Genomic DNA, 7,558 nt, shown 5'->3' on the forward strand with positions numbered 1-7,558 from the left:
CGCCTGTCAAAAAAACAACCCGTTCAGTCTGACACCATCCCATCGGGATCCCCAGAAGGGATCCCGGTGCGATGGAAGCTGAACCACTTGCTGTTAATATTTTTATATCTGGAAAAACTGCCGTGTAGAGTGAGCATTGTTCATCTGAAATACTACTGAAAATAATTCTGCAAGCTAAACTGTTACTTGGGTATGCTGTATCCCGAAAATCCCCTAGGGGATCAATAAAGTGCAATCTTAATCTTAATCTTAATCTAGTGAAGATCGATTGGAAGATAGCAGCTAAACTAATTACTAGCTAAGCTAAACTTCTTCGCTAGATTATCTAATTGAGAAATGCCATCTCAATATCCATAAAAGTCTTTGAATAGATGTTAATAAATATGAACCTAACATAATGAATGTATCAAAAGATTATTTATTCTATTTACAGTGGGTCAAATTTATTCCTGTGTTCTGTCCCAAAAGCACAGAGCCATAACCTCGGCTACACTCCATTCAAGAGGACTACAAACAGGAAGTTATATTTCTGATATTAGTGTGAAATCCTGGCATGGACATTTTTTTTGTTCAACAAAATAGCTGTCAACTGTCTACAGATGTTATTTTTAGCCTGAGCATTGTGTCACTCCCTCAAAATTCGAGGTATGTTATATTCATATTATTTTATAATAGCTCTATCTGTTGAAAAATGATAGTGCTAAATTTGTATAGTTAGCATTTTCGTTTTACCAAAATTACAAAAGGCAGCCTTAGCACCAGCAACTGTATTTTCCCCGCTGTACCAAATACGTACCGAGCCATGACCCCAAAACTAAGGTTCTTACCGAACCGTGACTTTTGTGAACCATTTTATCTGTTATCGACTACAAAGAGAGGTTCTGTGTTGTATTTCTCTCCCTTCCATCTTATCCTTGCTAACATGCGAGGAAAGAATAAAATGGAGGAACTGCAATGAAGTGTGAAAGTGTTTGATCCTCCTTTTACTGAATCTGTCTTACTCTGCCATGAACTGTTTTGAAAAACCGTATATCCGTTGAGATAATTAGTGATAATTAAACATGCTCTTCCATACTTGTATCAAGTGAGCATCTCTTGAAAGACTCAAGCAATTTTACTGGACACCCATTACCCTTTCTATGATAAGTCTCTATCTTTTGCTTTCTTCACTATATGTGTAAATGCTGATGCTCTGTCCCTGATAGAAGACCTTCAGTGGGTTAAAACATGACTCTTTCATGGTCATGTCACAGTGCAGTTGTTGCTTATGTTTGTATTTACTGTTGTTGTATTGATATGCTGTGTGTTTATTTACCAACTCCTAGCGGTAAAGCAAATTGCTACTTGGGGATATTGAAGATTTACACTATTCTACTTTCTAAATATTCAGCTCGTAAAACATCTGAGAAGACTAATCAGGCCCAGCCAACAGACAGACTTCATGCTGCACAAGACACATTACATCATTACTGTAGACAACAGCATTCAGCCTCTCAGCCCCATTACAGTTTAGAGCTTGGCATGGGGAAGCACACAGCAGCAGCCGCGCAGCCTGCTTATCGATGAATGATGTCTGGCTGTGCTTCGGGAAACACGGCACATCAGTCTTATACAGGAGATACAATGAAAAATTAGGCCTCTTGCTTCCATCACTCAACACAAATCCAATAAAATGGCTGTCATTTCCCGCTCTCGACAATACAACTTGCCTGAAATGTAGAACGCTTTGAAGGAAAGGGAATCTAGCCTCTAATGGGGCCTCAAAGACAGAATAACAAAATAGCAAAATGGAAGGCAGATATCTGTGCTAGATGTTGGATAGCAGAAAATTGCTTATCAATCCTCACTTTGTTGTTACCTGTTGCATTTGCGCTTTGCCCCATGGGTTTTGGCTGCATTCAGCAATGCATTAGATTACACTGAGATTACATGACTTGTCATGTGGCCCTACAGGCAGGGTGAGGTAGAACTGCAGGGGGCCGTATGTTTCATACACATACAGTTTCATCGTTGGACCGAACGCAAACAAAGCTATTAATATGCAATCATGAACTGGATGCTGGGAAAAAAACATAACACTGAAGGGTTTGCCCACATTAAACTAAACAATCGCAGGGAACACAGCCTTCTCAACAATTGTTACCAGATGTTTATCAACATACAGTTCTGTTAGGCAGATCTTAGCTTGGAAAAAATTAAAATAGCAAAAGAAAAAAAAGTGTGTATTGTTACAGTGATCATTGTCAGTGAATGACCTCGAAACTCACCAGTTCAGCATGAAGTAAGTTCAGCGGGAGAAACTCATGTCTTGGCCTGCAGAGACAAAAAAGGACATAAGATAGGGAGAATTTAATAAATCAGGGAAGCCTGAATCTGGACTTATTTGGCTGATGTCTAAACCCTATGCTGCACAGTAGGCCTAGTAGGAGTCCTGAGATGGAGCAATGCAGAGAGATGAGCACATACCACGGCCCCCCTCCTCCCCTGCCAAGGAAAACACAAAGTAAATTACAATATCGACAGACGGCTTCACGAGAGCCTTAGCTTGTCAGACTCTAACAATGAGGGCAGACATGTCGAAGGCTGTGATACAACATGTTTTCAGCGTGGTATTACAATACTAGGGCTGTCAGTTGGTTTGTCTGCCAGGCTATTTGTCTGTCGGCCTGTCTGTCTGTCTGGCTGGCTGTCTGTCTGTCTGTGGTTCCACATTCACAGATCCTCTCTCTAAGGCCTTATAAGTCCATGAAACTGACTGACAGCTTTGTCGTGGCTGCTGTGAGGAGAAGCTGTGCTTTGATAAAAACTTGATATCCTCGTCAAAACAAAGGGAAGGAGCTGGATACAGCCAGGCTAATCAAGACCAGACCCTCCTAATTACAAAAGAGAAACAGCACAAGAATAAGTGAGGAAATGTGCGAGTCAGCAAGCCATCCTTCAAAAAAGCAAGCAATCAAGACATACTGTAAACTGGTAGACACAAGGATGGATGCCAATTGAAGTCCCACTTGAGTAAACCCCTGACCTTCGTGCAATTCAATATGATGCTGGCAAGCAGTACTGTGAAAACATACAGAGAGAGAAAAAGAGATTTTCTCACTTGATTGCCTATTCAAACAAACCCTACAGCTAAATTCAAGACCACCTTGGCACTGCCAGCGTCCCCAAAGACATCATTCAGTAATGTGTGTGTGTATGTGGGAGTGCACACACTCACAAGTGAATTAGCCACATTCCATAACCTAAGTCAACCCAATAACAATGACTGCACCATACTTAAATTTCTATAGAGCCATTGATCCACCCTTGAGAAAATGGTGGGCAAGGCTAGGCAGGTGTGTGTGCTAGGACTCGGATCTTATTTTCTATTTCCCTCCCTCTCTGTTAAAGATGCTGCCTTGTCATCCAGGAGTCGTATCGAGTTGTTGTGTTGCCCTCTCTGTGACTCACAGCAAAGATATTGTTATTCTGCCTGGCTAAATGTCATAAGACAGAGATAGTGGGGGAATACTGCAATGCACCTCCGATCTATCCAATTCCTGTCATTAAATTAAATAGCAAACCCATTGTCTTGCACAGAGCACACTTACATACTGTATAATTCAAGAAGGACAAAATAGGCTCATTTCACTAATTTTGGAACAAAACAGCAATCAGGCCCTCTGTCTATATGGTTACATCTATCTTTTTTGTGTCAGATAGGGGTTGACAAGCTAGACTGACACATTTACCTCCTTGGAGGAACGTGTTTAAAAATTTGGTTCAGTTAGTGTCAGGCAGGCTAACTATCAGTCGGACCAGTCAGCATTGTCTTCATATCCTAATATACAATCTAGCAACTCTCAGTTAAGACTCTATGCGCAATATCGTCACCATTATCCATCCTCCTAAGGCTGCACAATTGATCATGTACAAACGTATATTGAGACTTTAGCTTCCACAATTAATACTCGTAGAAGATCGGCGACACTAATGTGTCATTTAATTTAGAATGTTTCTCACTTCTGTAGTCACAAATAGTCAAAATGTTCATATAAGATGCAAAAAGTGCAGTAAAATTGTTTTGTTCCTCAAATCATCAAGGCTAATAATCATGATTTATAGCCTAATCGTGATCACAATATTTAGCTAAATAATCAGGATTATGATTTTAGCCCTAATCATGCAGCCCGACATCCTCCTATTACAAAATAAAGAGCATGATAGTACTGCGCTGTGCAACACCTCTCAGGGAACACTCTGTGCAGTACGCTGCAGATTTCCAAAAAATTATCCTAATCTGACTATCAAAGGCATGAGTGTACTGAACTCATAACACTTACCATACCATCTGGTCCAAAAAAAAACGAAAAAAACAATAAAAACACCTACACACCCTCAGTTAGCCTTTAAGCTTCTTAGTGCACCTCCATTCATCAAAATGCTTCGCAGCCTAGGTTTTAAGCCACAGGTAAGGGATTGTTATTGTGTGAGGGAGGGCAATGTTTGCCTCTGTAATCACCACTGAAACGTTTATGTCACAATGTCAATAAGCCACAGCTGAATTTGTTTTTCTTTACATAATGGTTAAGGTCTTTGGTGAGCAGCCGAGTACACACTTCAGGAGAGGGGGCGGGGGGCAACCTTCAATCATATTACAGCAAAAGACATGGACACACTCCCTTTGTCCATGCTCAAAAGGCTGTAAAGATTAGATATAGCAGCAAAACGTAATTTAGGCTACACTGTAACACACCTGTGTCTGCATGTTAAGCAGTTAAATTCAATGAACCAACATAGGGCTCCACTGCAAAGATGGCTCTCTGACTTAAAGCGCGTTTGGTAAAATAATATGTGCACTCTCTTGCAGTGAGGCAGTAAGCGGACAGTGCACGCCCATGTGAACAGGTTGGTGCGACAAGTGTGTTAAGGCACCAACCAAACCAATCCATCAGTTCATTTAGTAGCCTGCCAAGCCAAGAGCAACCTTGTACAGCATAATACACTATGGTTATTTGCACTGCAAATAGGCCTTCATAGTTGCCCACAGGTTATTCTTGAGCAAATAACATTCTCTACTGTGAGTGTGATAGGAGAGGTTTTAAAATAGAAACCTGCTGTCTGAGCCTGTATCAAAGTAAGCTACGCTGACGTTTGTACTGATATCATAGTGAGCCAAAAGCATTCTTTTTTATATATATTCTTTATTTTGTGGAGGATTTGATTTCATATCTCCCCCACAGTACAAAAAAAAAAAAAATAGATGAGACAACCCAGACAGCAAACTGACATTGAATCAACCTAGAATCAATGTCAAGGTATCAACATTAAAATCTGACATTCAACATCTTTTTTGCTCATTCATTTGACATTGATACACATTGAAAATGGATTGAAAACAAAATAATCAGCATAGTTTCAATTGAAATTCAGTCCTCTTTTTGGCAGATCTAACACTGAAATCTGACATCATTTTTGCTCACTGATCTAGCATACAATATCAAAGATGCACTAAAATAGACACAAAATAATCAGTTTCAATTTAGAATGAATGCAGCACTCTTTTTGGTTGCCCTAACAGGGCATCAATGACACCTTGCTGTCTGGGATGCATGCATGGCAGCTGCAGCTACCGTGACTGTGTACTGTGCCTGTGGATCTTATGGAGTTTACATTAATTTAGCTGGCTGCCAGACTAGCAGCAGCAGCCTCTGGATGCGCCTGTTCATTTGGTTATTATCATTAAAATAATCATCGCTGGCAGGCCAATAGGTTGCACCTAATTTAGTTCAACAAACCCAAGTGTGCATGCATTTGTGTGCACACATCTGTGCATATAAAACGCCAAGCTACCTCGGTGTGTCCGTTGACTTTTATGGACACTGTGCAGTGTGCACTGTGCCTTTCATATCGGCCGGCTGGCTTCTGTTCTGTCCCGCTACAGCTAGCTCAGCTGGCTAGCCTCCCAGGCGTAGGAAACATCAATATCCCCCTGCATTTCATCAAGTTTCTGAAGCTGCGTTGACGCTATGGTCTGTTGTATTTACCTGAAAGAGAAGCTACTGCACCGAGCAATGCGATATAGTAAATTCGATATCAAATTGCCCACGGTCCCTTTCATGTGTCTGGCTAGCTAGCTAGCAAATGCTACTGTCTCCAGCTGTGTGTGTGTGTTGGTGTGTGTGTGTGTGTGCGTTTGTGCGTGCGTGCGGGTGTGTGTGTGTGTGTGAGAGAGAGAGAGCGAGAGAGAGAGAGAGAGTGAGTGAGTGTGTGTGTGCGTGTGTGTGTGTGTGTGTGTGTGTAGAGAGAGAGCGAAAGCGAGGCAGAGAGGTGGTGTGTGATGTCTGAATGATGCGAGGATTTGGAGTGAGCCTCTGAAAGCTAGCGTGATGGAGTTTAAATGAAAGGTCCTGTCTCCATAGCGTCCATCTAATAGCTAAACTAACACGAAAATCCAACATGATCTAATGTACGTCTTACGGGGCAATCAAAGCAACTCCCACTATTCCGTTAGCAGCATGAGAGACATTTAGATAGCATTTTTCCTTACGTGATTTCGGTGTTCGAGACGGGGACGGGTTTAATCCGATGGCGGAAAAAAAATGATGCTTTGCAGTGGCCGGGCCGGGATTTTCTCTCTCTCTCCTCTCTCTCTCTCCCTCTCCCTCTCTCTCTCTCTCTCTCTCTCTCTCTCTCTCTCTCTCTGTGTCTTCCAGCTGCTGTTGCCTCTCTCCCCTCTCCCTGTCTCTGTCTGTGTCTCCCTGCCGAAGCGTCCCGTTCCTCTTGTACCAATCGCCCTCCAGTGGAGAATGAACGGCCCTGATGCGGTTTGATTAGGAACCCCTCTCCAGCACGGCAGCGCGCCTGCGTACGAGTGTGCGTGTGTGTGAGTGTGTGTGTGAGTGTGTGTGTGTGTGTGTGTGTGTGTGTGTGTGTGTGTGTGTGTGCGTGCGCGCGGGGTTGACAGAGTGAGTCATCCAGCAGAACTAGATCCCGCTCCTCCCTCCCTGTCCAACAGCTGACTGCTGTAGCCGCCATGCGTTGATATAGACGAGACCCATCCTCCGCCAACGAAAACTCACTATAATATCCCTCTGTCTCTCAATAGGGACTTACTGTGTCCCTGTGGTACTAAATAGTGAGTTTATACTGACCTTATCGTACTTTATGATATTTCTATCTATGTTATCACCATAATTATTGATATTACCCCTGTAGCAGGGATGTATTGGAGGATAAATCCACCTAAACTCGTTTTACCCACGGTTTTATGTGTAACAGAGTTTACCAACCGTTAAGATTGACATAAAACTATGACATACATTCATAGTATGCATTATAGTAAGTACTACTAAACTGATGTCAGTTATATGAGGATAAGGTCTTTTAAGGGATTCTGGGAATATAATGGATTTTTGTTTATAGAGGTGGTTGCCTTATGATGATCACCAATTGGAGGTCATAGGCCTAATTTACTCACCTTTTTTATTCACTGCCCTATAGGGACTTACAGTTTTACTGTGATATTAGTATTCTTCTGAAGTATATAATTGGTTCAGGGGGAAATGACTGACAGGAC

At 42.0% G+C, this 7,558-nt stretch overlaps 1 protein-coding gene across 1 annotated transcript in view; it reads right to left on the reverse strand.

Moving 5' to 3' along the window:
* Window positions 1–6,659, reverse strand: part of LOC139651083 (1-phosphatidylinositol 4,5-bisphosphate phosphodiesterase beta-4-like) — a 78,541-nt gene extending 71,882 nt beyond the window's left edge. The window contains exons 1-2 of the mRNA XM_071527928.1: window positions 6,530–6,659; window positions 2,268–2,313 (exon numbers count right to left, since the gene is read on the reverse strand). The gene's annotated coding sequence lies outside the window, so the exon portion shown is untranslated. The remainder of the gene's footprint in view (window positions 1–2,267; window positions 2,314–6,529) is intronic.
* Window positions 6,660–7,558: the final 899 nt, after the last annotated feature.

This window comes from Centroberyx affinis, unplaced genomic scaffold, assembly GCF_046629955.1.
Source record: "Centroberyx affinis isolate AG114_WGS23_722 - 3 ecotype Tasmania unplaced genomic scaffold, CSIRO-AGI_Caff_v1 ptg001590l_1, whole genome shotgun sequence".
NCBI classification, from domain to species: Eukaryota; Metazoa; Chordata; class Actinopteri; order Beryciformes; family Berycidae; genus Centroberyx; species Centroberyx affinis.